Raw genomic sequence first — 21926 nt, 5'->3', positions numbered from 1 at the left:
GTTTGACCTTGAACCGAGAAAGCGTATTGGTAGCTGCCGTCGTTTCCGCGCGTTTGCCTCTGCCTAGACACGTGACAACCATGACCACAATCAACCGCAGCTACGCCATCTACCTTTGCCACTCTGGAGCCGTGGTGCTTGCTCTCTAACTGGTAATTCCGCTGCTTAATGACTCGCCTTGGCCGGAGCTAGCGCGCTAGCGCATGGGCTCGGGCAGATGCTTCCATAAGTGGCATAGGTGAGACGGCTGATTGTGCTCTTTGATTCCACCACATCTGTTGGTGCCGAAACCCGGGAACGCACCGAGAACTTTAAGTGCCAGTTATGTGTTCTTAGCTGGTTCCAACAGATCGCAGCAGCTGTAGACTATTAAACGGAGGCAGTCGTCGTGGATAATCTAGGCGAGATGACTCGCGAACTGCCTGCGTCTCAGGGGTTGCGAAACCGACACAAATAGTTTGAAGTCTATAGACCGACATTCAATGTCGTCTTATGTGGACATTGAAGTCCACAGAACACGACATTGAAATAGTTTGAAGCCCACTACTACTGTATCGTGGGTAGAGAAAGATGTGCCAATTTCAGATATAAACAAAGAGGTCGATTCGGACAAAATGTTTTCTGAATAGAAGTTATTAAAATAAATTGGGGAGTTCTACAGCCGGGGAGTTGAACCTGGGAAAAGAATGGGTTATGGGGACAGCTTAAGAGTTGCCAAGTGATCCTTCTGATTGAGTCGAGCTCCCTTTCGGGTCTCTCTAAATGGCGAGCATTCGCTTTAGCTGAATGGGCAGCCCTCGGCCTCCAAGCTCATTCCGCCACCGCAAGTCGCTTGCCGGACTTCCGACCCTGAGACAGGCCTCTAACCTAAGGCCGCTTTTGAGATTCGCAGTCTCTCAAGCCACGGTTCCCTAGCTCGACCCTACTCAAGATCAACTAGAGAGGTGGATTTCGCCATCGTGAACACTTTTCATTATTTCTCTATAGTACCAGGCAAGTGGTCAGAGGTTGAAGTTTTGATGTTAATCCTGAAGACGGCGCGAAAGGGACGAAAACAAAGAAGGAATACGAAAACAACCGGAAAGGCGCAAACTTTTACCTTAGGTTTATCCGCTCAAACCCTTGCATTTTTATGAAGCACCCAAGCAGTATCACAATGGCCCGTCACATAGTCATCCACATATAGCGTTCAGATAACAGGCGCTCGTAGTACAGCATCGTCGTAGTACAGCACGCCAGTCAAAAAATAGGAATTCAACGCTGTAGAGCATGCCAGCCTTAAAAGCAACTTGACCCAAGAATATCAATCGCACAAAAGTACACACCAAAATCCAATCAGGAGCTTAAATTCAGCCGCATGACAGAGATGCGGTCGTGCCCAGGACTAACACGGTGCGAGTTTTTTTTTTTTTTTTTATCGCCTACAATAACGAAAACAGGTGTCAACTCTAAAAAAATGATGCACATGAAAGCTTAAAAGGTGACAAATAAAGCAAAATGACCAACAGAAACTCGGATAAAAATGCAAATGTGAGAGAAACATATCTGCGTCAACGTAAAACGAGAAACTTCAAAAGAGGTAAGAACCGAAAACTCTTATCAAGAATAATGAAACAAGAAAACCTCGAGTATAAAAACTGCAGGAATCCTTCAAGAAAAGCCGCCTCAGCTTCGCTGATTGATATGGACGGCCTGCTAACGCACAAACTTCCTGCTTTCTTGATCAAATAAGCCTCTACTATTTCTCGCTCTACTTTATCTTTACCGGGCTTCAAAAAAAATCGTCTTGTCTAGTACCGAAAGATACCCTCAGCAGGCTTTGCAATAATGGTCTGGTAGGAAGCTTTCATATTGATTGCGCACGTTCCTCAAGTGTTCACTAACACGCTCATTAAACGACCTACCGGTATGCCTTATGTAGTCCGAACAACAGCTCAAAGGAATCTGGTACACAACTCGTGATTAACATTTAGGGAACTTCTTTTGATGGTTGATAGCGCAAACCGGTCGTGTCTGTGACTTGTTCATGGAGCAAAGTTTAGAAAGTTTTGACGATGCAGAAAACGTAACTTGAACATGAAATTTACTTGCAACGTTTTTGATAAAATGGGATATTTTATGGATGTAAGGAATGACCGGCACAGGATTCCTTCTTACTTCCAGATTTTTCTCAACATGAAGTCGCTTCACCTCCTGAAGCAACAATTCGGAAACAGCCAAACTAAGGGGGGGGGGGGGGGGGCGGGGGGAGGTAACCTGCTTCTTTCAGCCTCTGAACTTGGGTGCCAAAACTCAGACGTCATGTGATGATATGATGTTCCTAAAGCGCTCTGAAGGGAATTCGCAGTTATAGCTCTTTTGACGAGCTTTAAGTGGGAACTGTCAAATGGCAACAATACTTTCTTAGATCTGGGATTGTACGCCCAGCAGATATGATCATTCCTAAACATAAGCATTAAGTCTATGAACTGCATTTCGTCGTTAACTAGTATTCCCCATGTAAAGGTGAGGCCCTGGCTGTGATTGGAGAAAACGGATAGCGTCCTAGTTACAGCCTCTTCTAAATTAGGTTGAAGTACCCCCCTCAGAATAATCAAAAACCCATCACCATATCTAAAAATGGAAGCAACATTCGGGTCATTCAGTCGGCTTTCGATTTGATTTCCAACAGCTGACAAGAAACTGTCATAAAGAACAGGTGCTACAGAAGACCCAAAACAAACACCCCTTTTTTGAATAAAGAAACCCCCTACAAACGAAATGACGGTCGAGTTCAAGTAGAATTTCAGCAAGGCTAAAAACTGTCGCTACTCATTTCAGCGGAATTTTGAAACTGAACAGCCCCTGTGTCCATTGTCTTGTCGCTGACCGTACTTAGGAGTCTTTGATGAGGAACGGAATAATATAAATCTTCAATGTCGATGGAGAAGCCATTGTATTCCAGGGGAGGCAAAGAGTCAAGATGATGTACGACGTTCGAAGAACCTGGCTGGCATGCTGTGCTGTGTTGAAATCCTATTTTTTGACTGGCGTGCTGTACTGCGATGAATTTTATCTGGCCTGTGACCAGTAGGGCCTGTTATCTGAACGCTACATGTGGATGACTACGTGATAGGCCATTATGATACGGTTTCGGAGCTTCATAAAAATGCAAGAGTTTGCGCGAATAAACCTCAGTGGAAAGTTGGCGCCTGTCTTGTTGTTTTCGCGTACCTTCTTTGTCTTCGTGCCTTTCGCGTCGTCCTCAGAATCAACATCTGCTATAAACAAAATAGCCCAAACTAAATTACTTGTTGGAGCTCTGACGCACACTGATGGATACCCTTCTCTGGTTTTCGCCCAACATAGTACATGGGATGGTAAATCATCCAGATTGAACAATCCTGAAGTCTCATCCTTGCTGTTTATGTCCGCTGTTAGCGCCGAAGGTGATATCCTACAGAGGATGTACCCCCTCCTGGGTATGATACACATGGCGAGTTGTTTGCCGAGCTACTAACAGCTTCGGAGGTCGGTGCTACCACGCCGTTCCCGCCCTCCTACTTGTGCCGGCCGCGTTCGGAGCAGTACTAGGTGCTTTAACACTCTTTCTTGCTCCTACTACCTCTCTGCACCCTTTCGAAGTGGTACTCAGTGCCTCAGTACCTTTCCGTACTAGACGCTTCCACACCTGTATGCCACCAACTGTTCCTAAGCTTCAGTTTTACAAACTTCTCATTTGGCTGCTTTGCCCACCGACTTCTCTCTTTCGAGCCTAAAGGCGAGTTCACCAGAACCCAGGCTTGGTTTGCCCCAGCCGCCAGGCCTCAGCGAGGACCCGTTCTCTTCGGCAACGGAGATCAACTCGTTTGCGGCTGCAGTTAATGCCTCTTTGCAACGAAGGCAAATTTAGATCCAGCATCCAGAGCCAGCGAGATGTGGTTCTTCGCGTACTTCGAAGCAGCCCCGCCGTCCCCTGGCAGCAGGCTGGGCGTTCCCTTGACCTGCACTACCGACGCGGACATCGATCTTCTCTGTTTTACATGATTACGTTAGCCCCGTCCAGACCCAATTTGGGTGGGCCACGGCGCCGGCAACGGTCAGACGGGGGTCATTGCAGGCTCACAGCTAGTGCTAAGGGAGCACACTACCAACTCCTAGGGGATTTGTCAATCCTTCGTATGGGCCCCAGCTGCACCCATACTGACCGCTAACTGTTGCGACTGAGCAACGCCTGGCAGCCGTAACCACATTGGCCCACTCAATTGGCGGGGAGACTACATGCAACTCGCCAGATCGGAACCCCCCCCCCCCCCCCCCCCCCTGCGAAGACTACAGGCTGAATCCGATCATGCAGTGAACGTAGCTCGCGAGAGGCTGCCGCACGGGGACAAAGAGAGGCGGCTCGAGTAAAACGCACCACCACTTTCGCGTTAGTAACATATGTTTAGCAGGGCTAAACCTTTGCCTAATTTTTCTACCTTCTTGTCTAAGGAGTGGGCCTGGTGGCACGTACCCCAGGAATGGGCATCGAGCACTATAATGGCCTGTCATTGGTTATTAACGCTATAGGCTTTCTTCGCTCATGGCGAAATTCTTGCATGCGCGAGATCTGTTGCGAGATTCCGCGAAATACTTTCCTTTGTCTAGCATCTCTGCCGTCTCCCCGGCAACGTAGGGGCCCTGACGACGAGCGATATAACTGTCCGGCACTAGCCCAGGCTTTGCTAGCAAAGGCAATACAAGGAAGGCGCGATGTACCGTGTGCAGCCGCAACACTCAGGCCTTCGCATTTCTCCACTGCAGATTCTGCAGTGCTCTCGCAAGGTTTTCTTAACCATCGTTATGAACACAGCTGCGGTTACCGCAAATAGGGGTTCGCTGTTAACACATTGGCTGCCACCATTCTCTGTTACGCGCAAAAATGCCACCTTGGTCGCAATGAACGAATTGAAGCGATCATCGCAGAGCAATGGCGCTCAACACACTAAGCTGCATTTGAGAATATCGTATATTGCTAATGCTACAAATTGTGATGACTGAATACGTTTTGTCACGTGATACATGCCTGGTATGACTAATCAATTACATAGCTCCACATGTTCACGTAAAATAACCAATGTCTCATGACTTGACAATACGGCACTCCTTATAGACCAACACCGATCGCTAGGTAAGCAAGATGCGGTGGAGCTGCTGTCGCCAAGTTGGGCCGATTAGGGGATGAAAAGAAGGCAGAAGCAGAGCGTTCTGAAGAAGTGTGACAAAGTATGCTACGTCATTTTGAAGGCATTAAATTTTTAAAGCGTCTCGATAAATGTGCGTTTTAAAGACCAACATAAAATTGCTCCTTTACAAATCGTTGGTTCGTAGTAAACTGGAGTATGCTTCATCCATCTGGGACCCTTATCAAGAGACACTAATCTATGAACTCGAATCTATTCAGAACCGTGCGGCCCGTTTCATTCTCTCTAACTATCATCGTAATTCTAGTGTCACTGCTATGAAATCAAGCTTATCACTGCCACTACTGTCTCAACGTAGAAATATATTCCGTCTTTGTCTATTTCATAAGATCTACTATAATAACCCCATCCTTAAGAGAAAATTCATTACGCCTCCTTGCTACATGTCTGCACGGATCGATCACCGTCATAAGGTTGGTATTCCTTCGTGCCAAACAAATCACTTCTACAACTCATTCATCCCCAGCACATCGGCACAATGGAATCGCCTTCCCCCATCGGTTGTTGAAGTGAGCGACCATGCAGCGTTTAAATCTTGTTTAGCTAATCTGATGTTAACATAAAATATTGAATTCTCCCACACTGCCATTTGTTTATTGTTTTTAGTTCATCTGCTGTTTTTACAAACTTTCTATCTTTTTCCCCCCGAATCGTGCTGCTGATTACGTGTATGATGGTATATTTCAGCAACTTTGTTTCTTGCCTGCTAGTAAAATTGTTTGTTTTGCTCACGTGGTATATTTTGTGTGCTTATACAATTCGCTCATACGTCTATGTCAATAGCTAATAATTTGTATTCTTATTTTGCTGTAACTTGCTTATGTGTTTCAACCATACTACTGTTCAAATTTGTTTTATTTCTGATTGCTGTTCTTTTCCTTTTTTTTTCTTTTACTGTACCCCACTCCCCTCTGTAATGCCCTCGGGCCCTGAGGGTACCGAAATAAATAAAATAAATAAGAATACCCAAGAAAAAGTAGCTTCTGCATTCTGATTCTCGCAATCGCGATAGCTTCTCGTGCTTTCTGACATGCTGCCGCGCAGGCTACATTCACTCTTAAAGCCTGCCTTGTATTTTCGCTTGTTGGGCTAGTTCGTGCATGGCACCCGAGGAAAACCAACGGAAAGGGCGCGTTTACAAGTGTCGTCCTGTGTAATTATTCTGTATGTGAATGCGTTGGTTCTGCAGTTTTTGTTTTTGACGTTAAATGCTACCGCTCATATGACACGAACTTTTCAGCTGGAAACAATTCTCACAACACACGATAAATGAGCCACGCGCCGTAGCAGACGACCAAAATACAACGTCTGCTTACAGAAGTCGGGTGCGCGGACGCTGGTGCAGTGCGAGCTCAAACAGAGCGTCGTCTGTAAGTCTTCTGTTCCAATGGGCTGTTTTATTTCGTTGCCTTGGCATGACGTTTGAGAAAGGTTTTCTTGATGTATTTTTCCTAGGCTGCACACCTTGAACTACCGTTATTAGTAGACAAGTTCATTGCTTATGGCAGCACATCTGGCTACAAGAGAAGCTTGCGGGATTTGGAGAAGCGCCAAAGAAGCCAGGCGGCAGTATGTACAGCTTCACAACACATTTCAGCGGTGTTTAAAAATAGATTGCCACCGAAATCACGTAGGATAAATTGTCACAAATTGCTTCAAAACTCTCGCAAATGTTTGACGACCGGCCATCTCATAAAGTGCTCTTCGAAACGCCAAACATACCTAGCTGTAAGTTGTCTCTATCGGTCCCCTCCTAACGCGCACCCCAATACGTTACGCGGTGTTTTAAATCTACTGCAACTCTGAAGTGGCACTTCATGTTTTCGCAGTGAATATAAAATATTCATAGTTGCTCTTTACCAAACCAAAATTGGCGGGTGTTTATCGGGACGTATCATGTAAGGTGATAGCTCCGGCTCAGATGCGCCGCGCGCCTCTATATATACTTGAGATTGTCGTTAGTGATCATGTGCTTCACTATGCAGTACTTCCCACGTCAGGTGAACTTTGACCTTGATTTTCATTTAGGCGTTGAACTTTGCTGGGGACATAGATGCCCAGAGTGGTTGTGGCTTAAGTTCCAACTTGACCTCAAAGCTGTTTAACCTCGAAGCACACGGTGACCTTGGCTTTATCTCGCGCAGTGAAGCTATCACTTGAAAACGACATCATAGGTACTCTGTTAAATCAGAAAACTGCATTGAAAACTTTCGCTTCAATGTATTGCTATAGGCGATATGCCTACTTTTCACCCCCAGTCAGCTGCGGCGTCGCGAGCGCCCTCTATGTAAGCACGGTGTCGGTGTACTCGGCGGCTTACAAGTCTCGTCCGGTCATTGCCTGATGAGGTCACTTGATGATGATGATGTCAAGGGGGGACCAAGATCCGGAAACACATTTTGTGGACACTTCCAGCACCAGCATAGCCTACTAATGCTTTCGTATTAATTATGTTGAAAATTAATCCCTCTTGGGGACCGCTGACCCACACCGAGTAGCTGCTAGAAATGGCGATATAAGCAAGGTTTTTCACAGCCTGTATAGCAGCTGCCGTCACTGCGGCTTGACTCACCCGGCCAGCCACGCTACCACGGCGTCGGTAATGTCAATCACATATTTATTTTATTATAAAGTAATAGGATTGACAATAACGCGGTGCGTGTGTAATTATCAGCTACTGTGCGAGCTAATTTCAAAGCGCCGTCCGCTATGGCTTCGGTGCGAAACAAACTATAGTATAGACCACCTTCATGTTTACAAACAAACAAGGGGATTGAGGTGGCGCTGCAGTCGTCTGCGATTCCACGGTAGGCAAAACGCACGGGAGCGACACTGTGACCAAGCTTATCGTGTGATTGCGAAGTGCAGGCGCCTTTTTGGCAGACGAAATAACCATGTGCTCAGGGGGTTTACACGAACCCAACAAAACTCATGTCGAATCCCCCTTTAGAGGGAAAGGGCACAACGCAGAGGAAGAGAGCAAAACAGCAGTCATGCGTGTCCCATTAAAAACTCGCTCTTTCACTGGAATAATCGACTCGACCCGCATTCTGTCAAGTTCATGTGCGGAAGGCTGTACATGGCATGCAGCGCCCGTTGCCGCACGCCGTACCAGAAAGAGAGTAGGTTCAATGCGCGCAAGGGAAGCGTTGCTGCCCTCCAGGGAAAATGAGCAAAGTTGTTATCTATATGCTGTTTTCGTCCATCAAATCAACCGAGGAACGCGAATTTCAAAGCTTTGGGTGCTTGTAAGTGCTTTCAGTCGAGTAAGTTGACGGTGATTATATTGCTTGCTCATAAACAGTGCGCGCAAACTATGTACTAAATAATCTGCTCGAAACATAATATTGTATTCTCGGATTATTCTTCACACCGAGCAGCAAATTAGCTTTGTTGGTAAGCACTAAGCTCCTCGCTAGTTTCGAGCTGCTTTTATAAGTAAGCAGCATGGCAACAGTAGCCAGAGTGGCAACAGTGTGGTGCCTCGGCACCACACGGATGTGCTTATTCGTGCGTTATTTGTTGAAATCGCCACGCTGCGCGCCTGTTGTATATGCTGTGTTCATGGGCGACTGTCGGCGTTAACGTTCGCAATTTCATCACGGGTATTCACGCTTTTAGCTTGCATTATAATTACAAGCTGCAGCCGTCGCTGCGGCTCTGTAGCTACGATGACCCACTTCAGACCTGGACACAATGCCCACGTTCAGGATGAAGTCAGAACGCCACAGTGTGTCACGCAGTACGCATATAGCTGATGTAAAGATCCTCAGAGAGTCTGAATCACCAGCCCATAAGTCGCTCAGTGATGCTGATCCCCGCAACTCTTATACACAATTATCCGCTGTGAATACAACTAAAACCGCTAGGTGTAAAAAAAAAAAAAAAAAAAAACGTCAGCTCCAATCGAGCAAATCCGTGGCTGTCAATGCACAGTGGCAATATTCATCACGGAATAGATTAAAATAATTTGAGAGGAACACGGCGAAGGCTAGCCATGCAGCATAACCACGAAGGAGTTCAACGCTGATCACTCGCGCAGCAGCTCACGATTCATACGTACAATTAACTAAAGTGAAAAAAGAAACGTTTTTGAGGAATTGTTTACATAGGAGAACTTACCTATGCAAGCTCCAAGAAAGAAACAAGATTACGCATTACAATATACTGGCCTTTGAGCAGCTATGAAGCTCTGGCGTAAAAGTGAATAAGCTCTAGTTTATCCGTGACGAAGTGTTTGCTGCATATCCGGAGCCGGCATCGGTATCCAGCCTTAGCTCTTCACCGCGGTGGCCAACTGTTGACGGCAACCTTGACCGCCAAGAAACCTGTGAAAGGTTACTAAATTTCCCTTTCTGCTCCTTTTGGCACATTTACGGTGACACAACTAGTTGGCCATGGTGCTGCTGTATTTCAGACAGCAGCAAACCACTCCGCAATCGCGGTAGGCAAAAACTACTGGAATGCTGTTTTGCCTACCACGCGAAAGTCACTCATGACGACAGCGCCACGGCATCTTCGTGACATAGCTGGAGTGAAGGAGGTCTATATATAGAGACGACCAGGGAGTAGCGCACGTCCCTAGTGGAGTCGCCGGCAGCGCTCACGAACGGCTACGGTAAACTCGCGGCGTTCGCTGCTGAAATTTAGTGCTTTTGTTTTCCGATCCAGGCTAGACTTCTTTATGCACGTTCTATTTGATTACCAAAATCTGCGGAGAATGTGAGACATTTTTGGGCTCTGGTGTCTCACTTTTATGCAATACTTTCAAGGAACACTGAATTTTGTCCGCAGAGTTCCGCCTTCAGCAGATGGCATTCCTAATTTACTTTTTTAGCGCTATATGCAAAAACATTTGTACCGTTCTGCAGCTATTGAATGTTTATTTTTCTTTCTGCTCTTTGTCACCTCGCTGGCTCAAAACAAAACTCGTTTTTATTTACGAGAACGGTAATAGACTCTGTTACCTCCTCCTGTTGCAAGTTTATTTAACACATTATGCCAATCTTATAATTTTAATATTAAACAGTAATAATGCCTTAAACTCTGCTAAAGACGTATTAAGGAGTGAATTCTCTACCACTACCCAAATATAGTAACCATTCATTATGTCAATGCAGCTTTAGACAAATTTTGACAAACTGATATTTCTTTTGCTGATTTCGCCAAAGCCTTACCTATAGGCTCCACATGACGAGTTCTTTTAAAATTGAAACTCATCGGTATACTACTCCCAGTCATTTCTTGGACTTCAACTTGATTACATACAGGACAGAGTCTAAAGATTTATGGTTCTTGTTATTCCAATGACTACCCGTAACCTCTTCAGTCACGTAGGGAAGTGTGCTTGGTCCCCTATTTATCTTAACTTACGTAAATGATTTAGTTTCCACTATTAATCCTACTGTCAAAATTTCTGTGCCGATGATCATGTCCGACCCCGAATATTTTGACAATGCTCGGCTTAGTGCTGTTTTCTGGTGTGAAAAATGGGGCATACAAATAAATACCTCAAAAAAATCGCTCAGGCTAGCAACAAAAAATACCAATCTGTTTCCCTTCAACTATTGCATATTTCCATTTCAGTTAAATAAGTACCAAGTTACAAACATCTTGGGATTTCGTTAAGCTCGCAACTAAATACAAGACCACATAGATCACAGTAAGTTATTATCTTTACGTAAAGTTGGTTTTGATCGCCATAGACTAAGGGGTAAACCTAGCAACTGGAAATTATTAGCTTACAATTCAGTTTTTAGTAAATAACTCGAATATACCGCCATCATTTGTAACCACCATACAAACATATGTCATGAGAGAATCAGGAAAAATGCAGAAAATATTGGCAAGGTTTATTATAAGAAGCAAAATATAACCTCTCGCAGGACCAGTGGCCTCTACTTCCTCCACCAATTCATGGAAAACTAGGCATTTTTTCCGCCCTCTATGTACGGTTTCCACAAACACGGAAAGCTAATCGTCACCGCGATCACGCCTTAACACCATATTCGCGCATTCTAACGATTTTAAATTTTTTTTTTTTTTTGCCAAAACCGATTGACGAATGGAACGCACCGCATATACGAGCGACATTGTAAGCTCACTTTGGTAAGCTTCTTCATGACATATTTCAGAATATTTACATATATACAATTTACTTTGTTCTTTTGCTTTCACGATGTTGCCGGCCTTCATATTGAATGACGATTGTATATTTCTTCCCTTCCTGTTTGGTTCTGAATGAAAATCTTCAGTATTTTTTAAGCATAAATAAATAAGCCGCTAAAATGATCGGTGCTGCAACGACTGAACGGAACCAGTAGGAATTTGCTGCTCTGTCAGCTGGTACTCGAAGGATGTACAAAAGCGGCATCAGACGGAACAATAGACTACGCCTATTTTATTTGTTGCCTTTGAGACATCATCTGAATTATAAGTGCATGACATTTGTTCCGGAATCAATTCTAGTATACGGTCGTTTGCCGATGGCTGTTTTATATAGACAAATTATAAATCAAGACGACATTGCCCAGTTACAAAGTGACTTATGTTTTCTTGAATGGTGTTCTAAATTAAAAATGAAGTGAACACTAAAAAATGTGTTCATGTTACGTTTGCACATAAAAACAAATAAGTTAGCCTCAGAGTATAACATGAACGGTATTATAGTGACACTAAGAGTGGCGCACAAATACTTAGGTGTGACACTTACAGCCGACTGTTCATGGAATACACATGTGAATACCGCAGTTGCTAAGGCCGCCAGGACCTTAAACTTTGTACAGCGAAATCTGAAGGACGTGCCACCTTGTTTCAAATCAATAGCCTACTTAACGTACTTTCTACCACTGCTCGAATACACTTGAGCCGTTGGGACCATTGGTAAACAACACTGAACAATATATACGAGAATTGAAAACATCCAAAATAGAACAGCAAGGTTTGTCCTGTGTCGGTACTAGAGAATTGATAGCAGCACCGTCATGAAAAATGAATTAGGATGGGAAACCATCTCCTCCCGAAGAAGGAAATTACAACTTAAACTCTTGTACCAAATATACCACAACAAAACAGTGCCAGAACTAACATGTATGCCAGTTCCTTTTTTGTTCGATGCATCAGTGAATGGAATAGGCTTTCAGGTCATCAAGCGTGCTCCATAAATGAAGATGTGTTTTTTTTCTACTCTGTAACCCCCTGCTGTAGCGCCCTCGGGCTATGCATGGTATCATTGAATAAAAAATAAAGAAAACGATGATGAAATGGGCCAGCTCTTGAGCTTTTCGCACTCGGGCGCTGACGCGCACATTAAGCCCGCAGACACCCCACATAGTTCCTTTCACAGTTAACGACGAGAACTGGCGTCACCCTGTTCAGGGTTTCACGTAGCACAGGAGCAAACAATTTTCGCAGCCACCAGAAATGTTTCTGTGAAGTCATTGCCGTCGTGGATGTTGGTTGTTTTGTGGGGTATAGAGTCCCAAAGCTACTCAGGCTATGAGAGACACCGTAGTGGAGGACTCCGGAAATTTCCACCACCTGGGGTTCTTTAACGTGCACTGACATCGCACAGCACACGGGCGCCTTGCTTTTCGCCTCCACCGAAAAGCGGCCGCCGAGGCCGGGATTTGATCCGACGTCCTTGGGCGCAGTAATCGAGCGCCGTAACCACTGCACCACCCCGGCGGGTTCGTGGATGTAGCATGTGGCATTCTCTAATGGCCTGTCACTCACCATGACATTATCATAACCTTAACGTGAGCTGTCTAAAGGAATCCAAAAATCCCATAGCGCGCCGCCCTAGTTGTCCGCGAAATTGAAAAAAAAGAAAAGATAAAAACCTTGTGGCTCCAATAGAGTGTGTAGGTGGTTAGTGAAGCTGTAAAAGGACACCCAATTACCCGTTGCGACGCCACACAGTTTTTTTCTTTTCGTCTAACATTCTATTCACGCTGTTCTTCTGGGGTGTTTACTTTCCATGATCTACCCATGGTAGCCCGAAATGAACTGAGTGAGTTGCTAGACCGGCCTCCCTGTTATATATCAAAACGCGGTGACGTCACTGCGTGATTTGTGTGCTGTTGGGTACTTTTCCACTCAAAGTAGCTTGCGCAACCGTAATTCTTAACGGGAGAATCACGCGAGGAGAAGGAACATGCTTCGGATTGTTTGCAGGCGTCGTTATCCTACATTTTGAGGTTTGCACTTCACACGAGGGCTTCGAATGACGTCAAGCCCTTTCGAAGCCGCTGCAGGCCTAATCTTCACCAAAACGCGTCGGACGGTGTTCTCACCCTCACGCGCCTTATCCGTCACGTGGTTTTGATGCTTTTTTTGCGGTTTTTCTTATTGGAAACGAGTACTGAGCTGCATGCGGTATGCATAATTTCATAGGCAATACGCTGTTCACATTCAGTTTTTAGCCTGGCGTTTTTTGCTTATGACAACGACATGAAAAATGCCTTGAACGACAGAGGTACCCAGCTTCGCTGTAAAAGAAGTAAATATCTGGCTTCGTTCCAAGCAGTTCTACTTAGGTAGGGTGCTCAAAAGTATTTATCAGTAGTATTCGCAGCCGTTTCATCGTCCTTTTGGTCTTATCGTTCCGATCTTTAAGGTCACTCAAATTTCAACTGGCAGAATATGGTGTACTCTCTATAACAGCCTTCAAGTATATGTTGGCTTTTAACAGTACGCATTTAACGCAGAGCTGAAATTAATCTGTTTTACGGTAAAGCCTCTGTCGCGAACTGTAGAGCCCAGAGAGCTTTTTTCTCGGCTATTCTAAAGGCTCAATAAGAACCGCCTGCGTACGAAATTCATGGAAGGCGCCACGAACTTCCGTTTTCTCTTCAGATAGCTGCATGACATCCACGGAGCTGCAAAAGGCCGTCTAACAGCTTAGAAGTATGCTCCCTGGGATCTTTAGTTTTGACGTACTTTATGCCTCTTGCCAGAGCCTATAGCTTTCACCTCTCCTACGTTTTGTCATTCACCACAAAAACATTCCGCTCTCAGTTAATTTTTGGCGGGAAAGTACGAATTTGACCCGATAGCGGGGGCATCGAATATGGCTCATACGTACGTCACCCTGCTGGAAGACCCTTGGAAACGTGTGCGGCTTGAGTGCCGTAATCGGCAGTGCATGTGTCCGGCGCATCATCAGCCGCTGACGAGGTGGCGTCATGCTCGCATCCTTCTGTGGGTTGATCTGCAGGAAAGGAGGACCAACGCAAGACCAGCGCCGGATGAGTACCAGAGCAGAATGCCATAACGGAGGCTACTTCTGCTAGAGTGTGGATTGTCACTGCGTGAGACCTGAGAAAGGTCTCCAAGATATTGATTTCATGAATCGGCACGTTTTTTTCTGAGTTGATTTGTTCCCAAAGATTCGGCAGATGAAACAATATTTCTGCGTTCTATCGTGCTACCACTGTGTGACGTATCTGCATTTTCAAATGAAGACCGATTCCAGGCCAGGAATAGTCAACATCATCTACTCAGGCCAGTTCTCAATAGGGCAGCGCAGATAGGATACCACGAACACATAGGAAACTCACATGTATATTTTCCCATATTAAAAGAAGATGGAGAAGAAATTAAGGTTCTATATATTACTTAGTTCATCCAAAGCAGATATAGTTAGCTCGAAGGGAAAAGTAGAGAGGATGAGTGGGATGTGTGCCCCAGTGTATCCGTCAGCAATAGTGTCCGGGTGTCATTTGCGTCTTAGGACAGCTTCAGCTGTCAGACGACCTGTCTTTTAACTTATTTTATCATTTCGCCGCTTTCTGTATCCGGAGAGCCCCTTCAAGGTGGAGGCTTCAGAGGCAAACTCTAAAGCCAGAGACGTTTTGCGATAACGGGCGTTTAGTGTTAACCCATTACAAATGAAATGTGGGTGTCGCCATAGGCGACTGATTTCTAAAGATAACTGCGCTGAGGACCAACAAGGTTTTTTGCGCACGAATGTCAGGCAACCTTCCTATTCTCCATCGGCGGCGGTGATCACAGCGTTCGTTTTGGAGTTGACGATAGGGATCCGAGGCGGGTGGCGAAATTCCAAATTTGTCAGAAATTAATTAACGTTTCTGTCGAGAAAAACAAATGGCCTAGCAGAACAAAGCACAGAATCAATTTTTAATATACGAATTTCAATTTTACGCAGTTTCCGATCATGTCATGTGGCCTGCCTAGCTGAATTGAACAAGCGGATCCACTTTCAATTATGATAGAATGTACACTGCAAAAGCAGCTCTCGGTGTATTAAAGCGCACTATAAAGAGGAGGCTTAAAACACCCTAGGTTTTATCGATCGACTATGAGCTTCCGCTGCGTCCCAGCCATATTTAACGGTAAATGTATGCTATTAAGAACTCGATAAAAATCAGTCGAAATGTGACTACTTTTCACGAGCTCAGCTCAGTGTGCACAATCTACTTGTCGCAAACGGGATGGCAGCTGTCCATTCGAGCCCATTCAATGATAGGAGTGGAGCAATGTGTACCTGCGTGGTGATGAGGTCCAGGTATGGGGCGGAGCCCCTTTTGATGAGCTCGTTGTGGCTGCCCATGTCCACCACGCGGCCGGCACGCATAACAACCACGCGGTCGGCGCATCAGATCGTCGACAGGCGCTGGCCCACGATCAGCGCTGTGCGCCCCTCGCGGGCCTGGAAAAAGCATGAAAAACATTCATGGGGGCGGGCTACCAAACCTCAGGGGAAGAGAGCACAGGCACGCAGAGGGAAGGAGCAAGGGTTGAGACGTAAACAAAACAGCAAAACTCAACGCAAAGCCCCTTTGCATTAGGCGCGTTATTTAAACATTTCCCTTTTTATCTCCTTTGTGAAACAGGCCTTCATGCCTATTTTTAGGTGTGTCGCTGAAGGGCGTCCCGAAACGTCATGTTTTAAACAATTTTTTCTTAGTACTTGGTGAGTGTACGCTTTCTTGAGCCACTAACTCTTGTTGAGAAAATTTTCTTTTTTTTTCATTGTGGGCGTACTAAGGATATGATGGAGTGTGACGATGACATTTGCCTTTGAGCACAGAGGTGATGTAATATTTTATCCGCGTACCACATCCCTTTCTGCTGCGGTGAAAGTTTCGTAACGTAATGTTTTTCTGAGGCGGCAGTGTCGTTCTAAGTTCTTGTTGCGCCGATAAGTACCCACGTCTGGGTACTAACATCTACTAATGCTAGCATGTATCGTCACTAGCATTAGTACACCCACAGCACAGAAAACACACCTCCCATAACGTCTAAATAAACCGGTTCCGTGACGGCTGCGCACGTTCCAAACACACTATAGGGATGCGTACCTATCTTACTGCTGCCCACGTTTGCCTTGTCACCTTCAGCAACCACCAGTTATCTTGTATTCGCAACACATTACCAGCCCATTAACTCGCATTTCTGCCCTGACCTACCCTGCGCGCTTCCTGTCTACAATGTTGCAACTACTGTTTTTCGCTCATAGCTCTCTGCGTTGTCTTTAATTTAAACAAAAATCTTTTGTTTAGCCCTAAGTTTTCTGCCCCACAGCCGGGTACCGTAAACATGCAGATGTTATTCACAATTATCTTCAGGGATAATGGTAAACTGTCATTAAAGATTTGAGAGTGCTTGACAAATGTACTCCAGATTTTTTTTCGAGATAATTCACTGTTGTGTCACTCCCCAAAAACATGCACCCCGTTTACCATGAGAGCCGGAGGAGTGATAGAGCAACAGGGCTGCAAGCCCGTTTTGAGGGAAGACAGGACGTCTTATATACAGATGCCGCACAATGCGCGAACAGTAGGGGACGTGTTTCAGTAGCAACTAGAGAAGACGGGGGCTTGGTAGTTTGCTGCAGCACCCGAAATTCGACCACAACGGAGGCAGAAGAGGTGGCCATCGCGCTAGCTCTAACACAACAACAGGTTAAAATTATAGTTACAGACTCGAAATCAGCGATTAGAAACTTTGACGCGGGCCGCATTTCGGCCATAGCAGCAAGAGTGTTGGCCAGTGGTTCACCACCGGCAGAGCAGGTCGCGCTCATTTGGACACCGGCGCACCAGGGGTTGAGGGGGAACAAGAAAGTGCACGTACTGGCCCGAGGATTAGCTACATTCCGGGATCCCAGTGACGACTTATGCGCAACCCCGTACCCCTTGCGTGATGAGGAGCCCCTGCAGTTCGACGATGACCTTAACACCTACTAAGACATCCTAAATCATTACAAGTTAGGCAGATCAGTACTACCAAAAGCGTGCAAGCAACTCACCAAAAGCGAGGAGGTTATGTGGCGTAAGCTACAGACTGGAGTATTCCCGAACCCCCAGCTTTACAGCAAATGGCACCCGGAAATTTTTAGCCCCAGGTGCAAACGTTGCGATGGCATAGCGGACATGATCCGTATGATATGGACGTGTCCTAGATTTGGAGAACCTGACTGAACAGATGAGTCCTGGGAGGCACTACTTCTCAAGCAGGACGAAAAAGGGCAACGAGAAGTCATCCGTCTTGCCCTGGCCGCTGCTAAGATCCAAGGGATCCAGGTCGACGGCTGAGGGGGAGGACATGGTTGGGATAGAGCTTCGCCTCGGGTCCTCATCAACCTTTTGACGGGTGCAATAAATGTTATTTCTCTCTCTCTCTCTCTCTCTCTCTCTCTCTCCGTTCCCTTCTAAGACATTTAACATAACTCTGATTTTCTGCGTTCCGAGTGTTTAGACCCACTGGTTTGCTCTGCCTGCTTAGGTCATTATCATTTGCGTATCATCCCCTGAGCAATGAGGCAATGTCACCAGTGAACAGCAAACTCGCAACTGACTCTTCCCAGTCTCCCTTTCCGAAAATTCCTTTCCCAAACAATTCCTGAAGCAAACGGTATGATTATCAGTTGAGAGATCGTGCCTTCCTGCGTAACACCCTTCATTCTGGGATTTTATGACTTTATATAAGGAAGACTACCTTTACTGTGCTGCCAATAGAAATAACGTCTAGCATTTCACATATAGCTCATTTGCATCATGTTTTCGCAAAGCCTTCATGAATGCGGGGCAGCTAAAGGCGGGCCACGGGCCTCTCTCTATCCAACAACTCGGTACTGAACAAGTAGCAGAAGCAGACCGTATGCTCCGAAGAGTGCAGGAGAGGCTATGGCATTGATTTCACCCACCTTATCAAGAGCGGCCTGCAGGGACAGGTCAGTCTCAGCGCCGGGCATGGCTGGGTGGTCGTCGAACAGGAAGATGCGCGGGTCGCGCACCACCGCGCGGGCGATGGCCAGCCTCTGCGTCTCGCTCTGGCTCAGCGGGTGGCCCCGAGGACCGACCACCGTGTCGTATTTCTGAAAGCACCAGCAAACGGCCTCTTCTTGTCTCCGTCTGGAAGAGTATCTGCTTGAAGCTCTCGTGGCTTTCGACATGTTTGAGAATTTGGAGCAGGGCTTCAATTCCGAGCAGCGTAAAACCAATTCCAGCCAATAGAAACTCGAGATTTAGTTCTAAATTACATACTGAAAACCGCGTTTAACACGGGAGCTTTAAAGGCCCCGTTTACTAGAAAATGTAGCGTCGGCGTCGTTGCCGCCTTCGCTGTAAGCGTAAACTCACGAGCACGGCGCTAGCAGGCGGCAGCTGACATGACCGCGCACTGATTGGACATTCGTTTAGAAGAGCTCTCAGCTCGGGCATCTCCCTTCATATGAAAGGGTGATATCAGCGTGCCAGGACCCTTGAATTTACGTTACTGCAACCAAGTTCATATGTTTTAGTTAAAGCAGAGCTTTGTATGTTAAGGCCGGGCTCTGTAAGGCGACAGTATCGTTGTTTTGTCGAAAATCCCTGAGTGGTATAAAGAGTATTAGCTACAATTTGAACATAATTAAAATCACATACCTTGTGACAATGTCGTAAAACCAAGGGCATGTAAAATGCAAAGTAAATTACTCATAACAGAAATATTATTATGCAATCACCTGGAAATCGAAACCATCATCCACCCAGAATAAGAACAAATTATGGCTCTCAAGCTACATTGTACCAGACAACAGCTCTTCTTAATTCTAGTAAATAAATAAAAGATATCATTAATAAGTGCAGAAACGAGCGCTTATTCAGGAAAAAAGTAGCTGAGATACTTTGCGCAGAACCCTCATAAACTTATACTGATGAAAACGGGTCTTATGAATGTTGAAAGTGTCTTTTAAACTTCAGTCAACATATCTTTGATGTGCCTGTGGTAATTTGCCTTTGTAATTCATGTGTGTTCATTTCACATGTTCTATTACTGTTGCACATATTACGCTGTGTTGCTGCGCCAGGTGCACCAAGGGGGATGGACCTCGTCAGGCTTACATGCCTTTTGCCCTCCCCCTCAAATATGTACACATATTTGAAATAAACATTTTTCCTTCCTTCCTTCCTTGGGTAGAGTGTTTGACACGCTACATCTATGCGATTGCATTTGCCTTCGTTCGAGGAAGATTTTGTGTGGCTTCTGGTAATCAAAGTAAATTTCAGAAAGAGAGAAAAAGAACAGGCTTCATATCTGTGAAGCGATATGCGAAGAGGACCCCTGGACGCTGATGGTGCCCATTAATTTTTGCTGCAAACCCCTGAGGCTGGACATATATGTTTCCGTGCATTCTGAACAAAGTGCCACTTAATATATTTTTGATTTTCAGCCTAAACAATCAATTATTTTATCCTAAGAAGGCGTCGTTGAATATTTACTACGGTTAGATGTCAAAACAACTGATATTATCCAGGCGGCACACTAAACGCCTCTTGCGCCCTTGTGCCAAGTATTATACTCGTTGTAAACAAAAGCAAATAAATTTTCGTTTATCTTTGTCATACTAACATTTACCCCTGACTGGTTAACAGCCAGAGTTGTGCCCTTACAAGTAATATGGGGACATGTGCTTAAAAAGTCACCTTGCGATTTATTCGAGGAGTAGTTGTAAACTAATTGAATTCATTGTCGACAACCACGAACTCTGACGGATACTTTTTTCCATTCAAATGCGGCTTCAGAAAAAGGTTAATTGTCTACTGTCACGCTGCTGGTACAAGCTGTTCATAACGTTAGCGTCATGTACGATGAATCAGTACAACTGGACCTATTTATTTTAAACCAGCAAGCATTTTATATAGTTCCTCATAAGAAACATCTTATAAAACTCAAATTATTAGGTATCTCTTTAATCTTGATAAACTGGATTGCTCCTTACCTGCAAAATCTAACTCAATTATTTAACACTGATGGTTAGAAACTATGAAAAAAGGGAAATCAGCTGGAGAGGATCAGATAACTACAGATTTGCTGAAGGACGGGGGGGGGGGGGGGATATCATGTTAGAAAAGCTGGCCACCCTGTATAAGCAGTGCCTGGTGTCATCGACGGTACCGGAACCATGGAAGAATGCAAACATTATCCTACTTCATAAGAAAGAGGACTGTAAGGACCTTAAAAATTGCCGACCAATCAGCTTACTGTTTCTTACGTATAAGGTATTTACTAAGGTAATCACGAGTAGAATCAAAACAACCTTAGACTGCAATCAAGCAAAGGATCAAGCAGGTTTTCGGAAACGGTACTATACTATTGATCATATCCATACCATGAATCAGGTGATAGAAAAATGCTCGGAATATCACCAGCCCTTATACATAGCATTCATTGGTTACGAAAAAGCATTTGACTCAGTTGAAACCTCGGCGGTGATGCAGGCACTGCGAAATCAGGGGGTAGACGAGCCGTACGTGAAAGTGCTGGAAGATATTTATTTATTTATTTATTTATTTATTTATTTATTTATTTATTTATTTATTTATTTATTTATTTATTTATTTATTTATTTATTTATTTATTTATTTATTTATTTATTCGATACTGTTAATCCCATCAGGGATCGTAACAGGAAGGGCATAAAAATACAGAGGTACAAAATATAGTAATGGCAATTAATCAAGTACATGAAAGAATATGATACCAAAATAATGCATAACAAATTATACTATAGCAATAAGACAGACTGAGGAGCGTATGACAAGATTTTCGCGGACAAATAATACAAGTGAAACACAAACGGAAGGAGAAAAATTCGTAATGACATAAGAACACAGTAATTAGTCAGATGTAAGTAGCTTATGTTTCACACGTGTACTAAAAGCATTTAATGATGAATTATTAACAATGGATGTGTGTAAGGTGTTCCATTCGCGTATGGCACGAGGGAAGTATGAATATTTGAAAGTGTCAGTACGGAATGAAAACTGGCTGCACAGCAACCATAGTGCTGCATAAAGAAACTAACAAAATTCCCATAAGGAAAGGTGTTAGGCAAGGAGACACAATCTCCCAGTACTATTCACAGCTTGCTTAGAGGAAGCATTCAGAGACTTGGAATGGGAGTAGTTAGGGATAAGGGTAGATGGAGAATATTGCTTGCTAAGCAACTCAGGGGAAAGGAACAGCAGTTTACATTAGGTAGCGAAGTACTGGAAGTAGTATTCGAATATGTCTACTTAGGACAGGTAGTAACCGCAGATCCGGACCATGAAAAGGAAATAACAATAAGATTGGGATGGAGCGCATTTGGCGAGAACTCACAGATTATAACTAGCAGCTTACCGGTATCGCTAAAGAGGAAAGTATATAACAGTTGCATCTTACCTGTACTCACCTATGGGGCTGAAACGT

At 44.8% G+C, this 21926-nt stretch overlaps 1 pseudogene across 1 annotated transcript in view; it reads right to left on the bottom strand.

Moving 5' to 3' along the window:
* The window catches only part of LOC146200765 (phosphatidylcholine translocator ABCB4-like), a 144247-nt pseudogene that overhangs the window by 23810 nt on the left and 98511 nt on the right, over positions 1-21926 (bottom strand). Inside the window, exons 12-14 of the transcript XR_014704681.1 lie at positions 18397-18567; positions 15733-15897; positions 14311-14436 (exon numbers count right to left, since the gene is read on the bottom strand). The product of XR_014704681.1 is annotated as a phosphatidylcholine translocator ABCB4-like (transcript). The remainder of the gene's footprint in view (positions 1-14310; positions 14437-15732; positions 15898-18396; positions 18568-21926) is intronic.

This window comes from Amblyomma maculatum, chromosome 2, assembly GCF_055883805.1.
Source record: "Amblyomma maculatum isolate TAMU_Amacu chromosome 2, ASM5588380v1, whole genome shotgun sequence".
Lineage (NCBI taxonomy): Eukaryota > Metazoa > Arthropoda > Arachnida > Ixodida > Ixodidae > Amblyomma > Amblyomma maculatum.
Note: the sequence above shows the minus strand (reverse complement) of the source record. Positions and strands in the feature narration are given on the sequence as shown.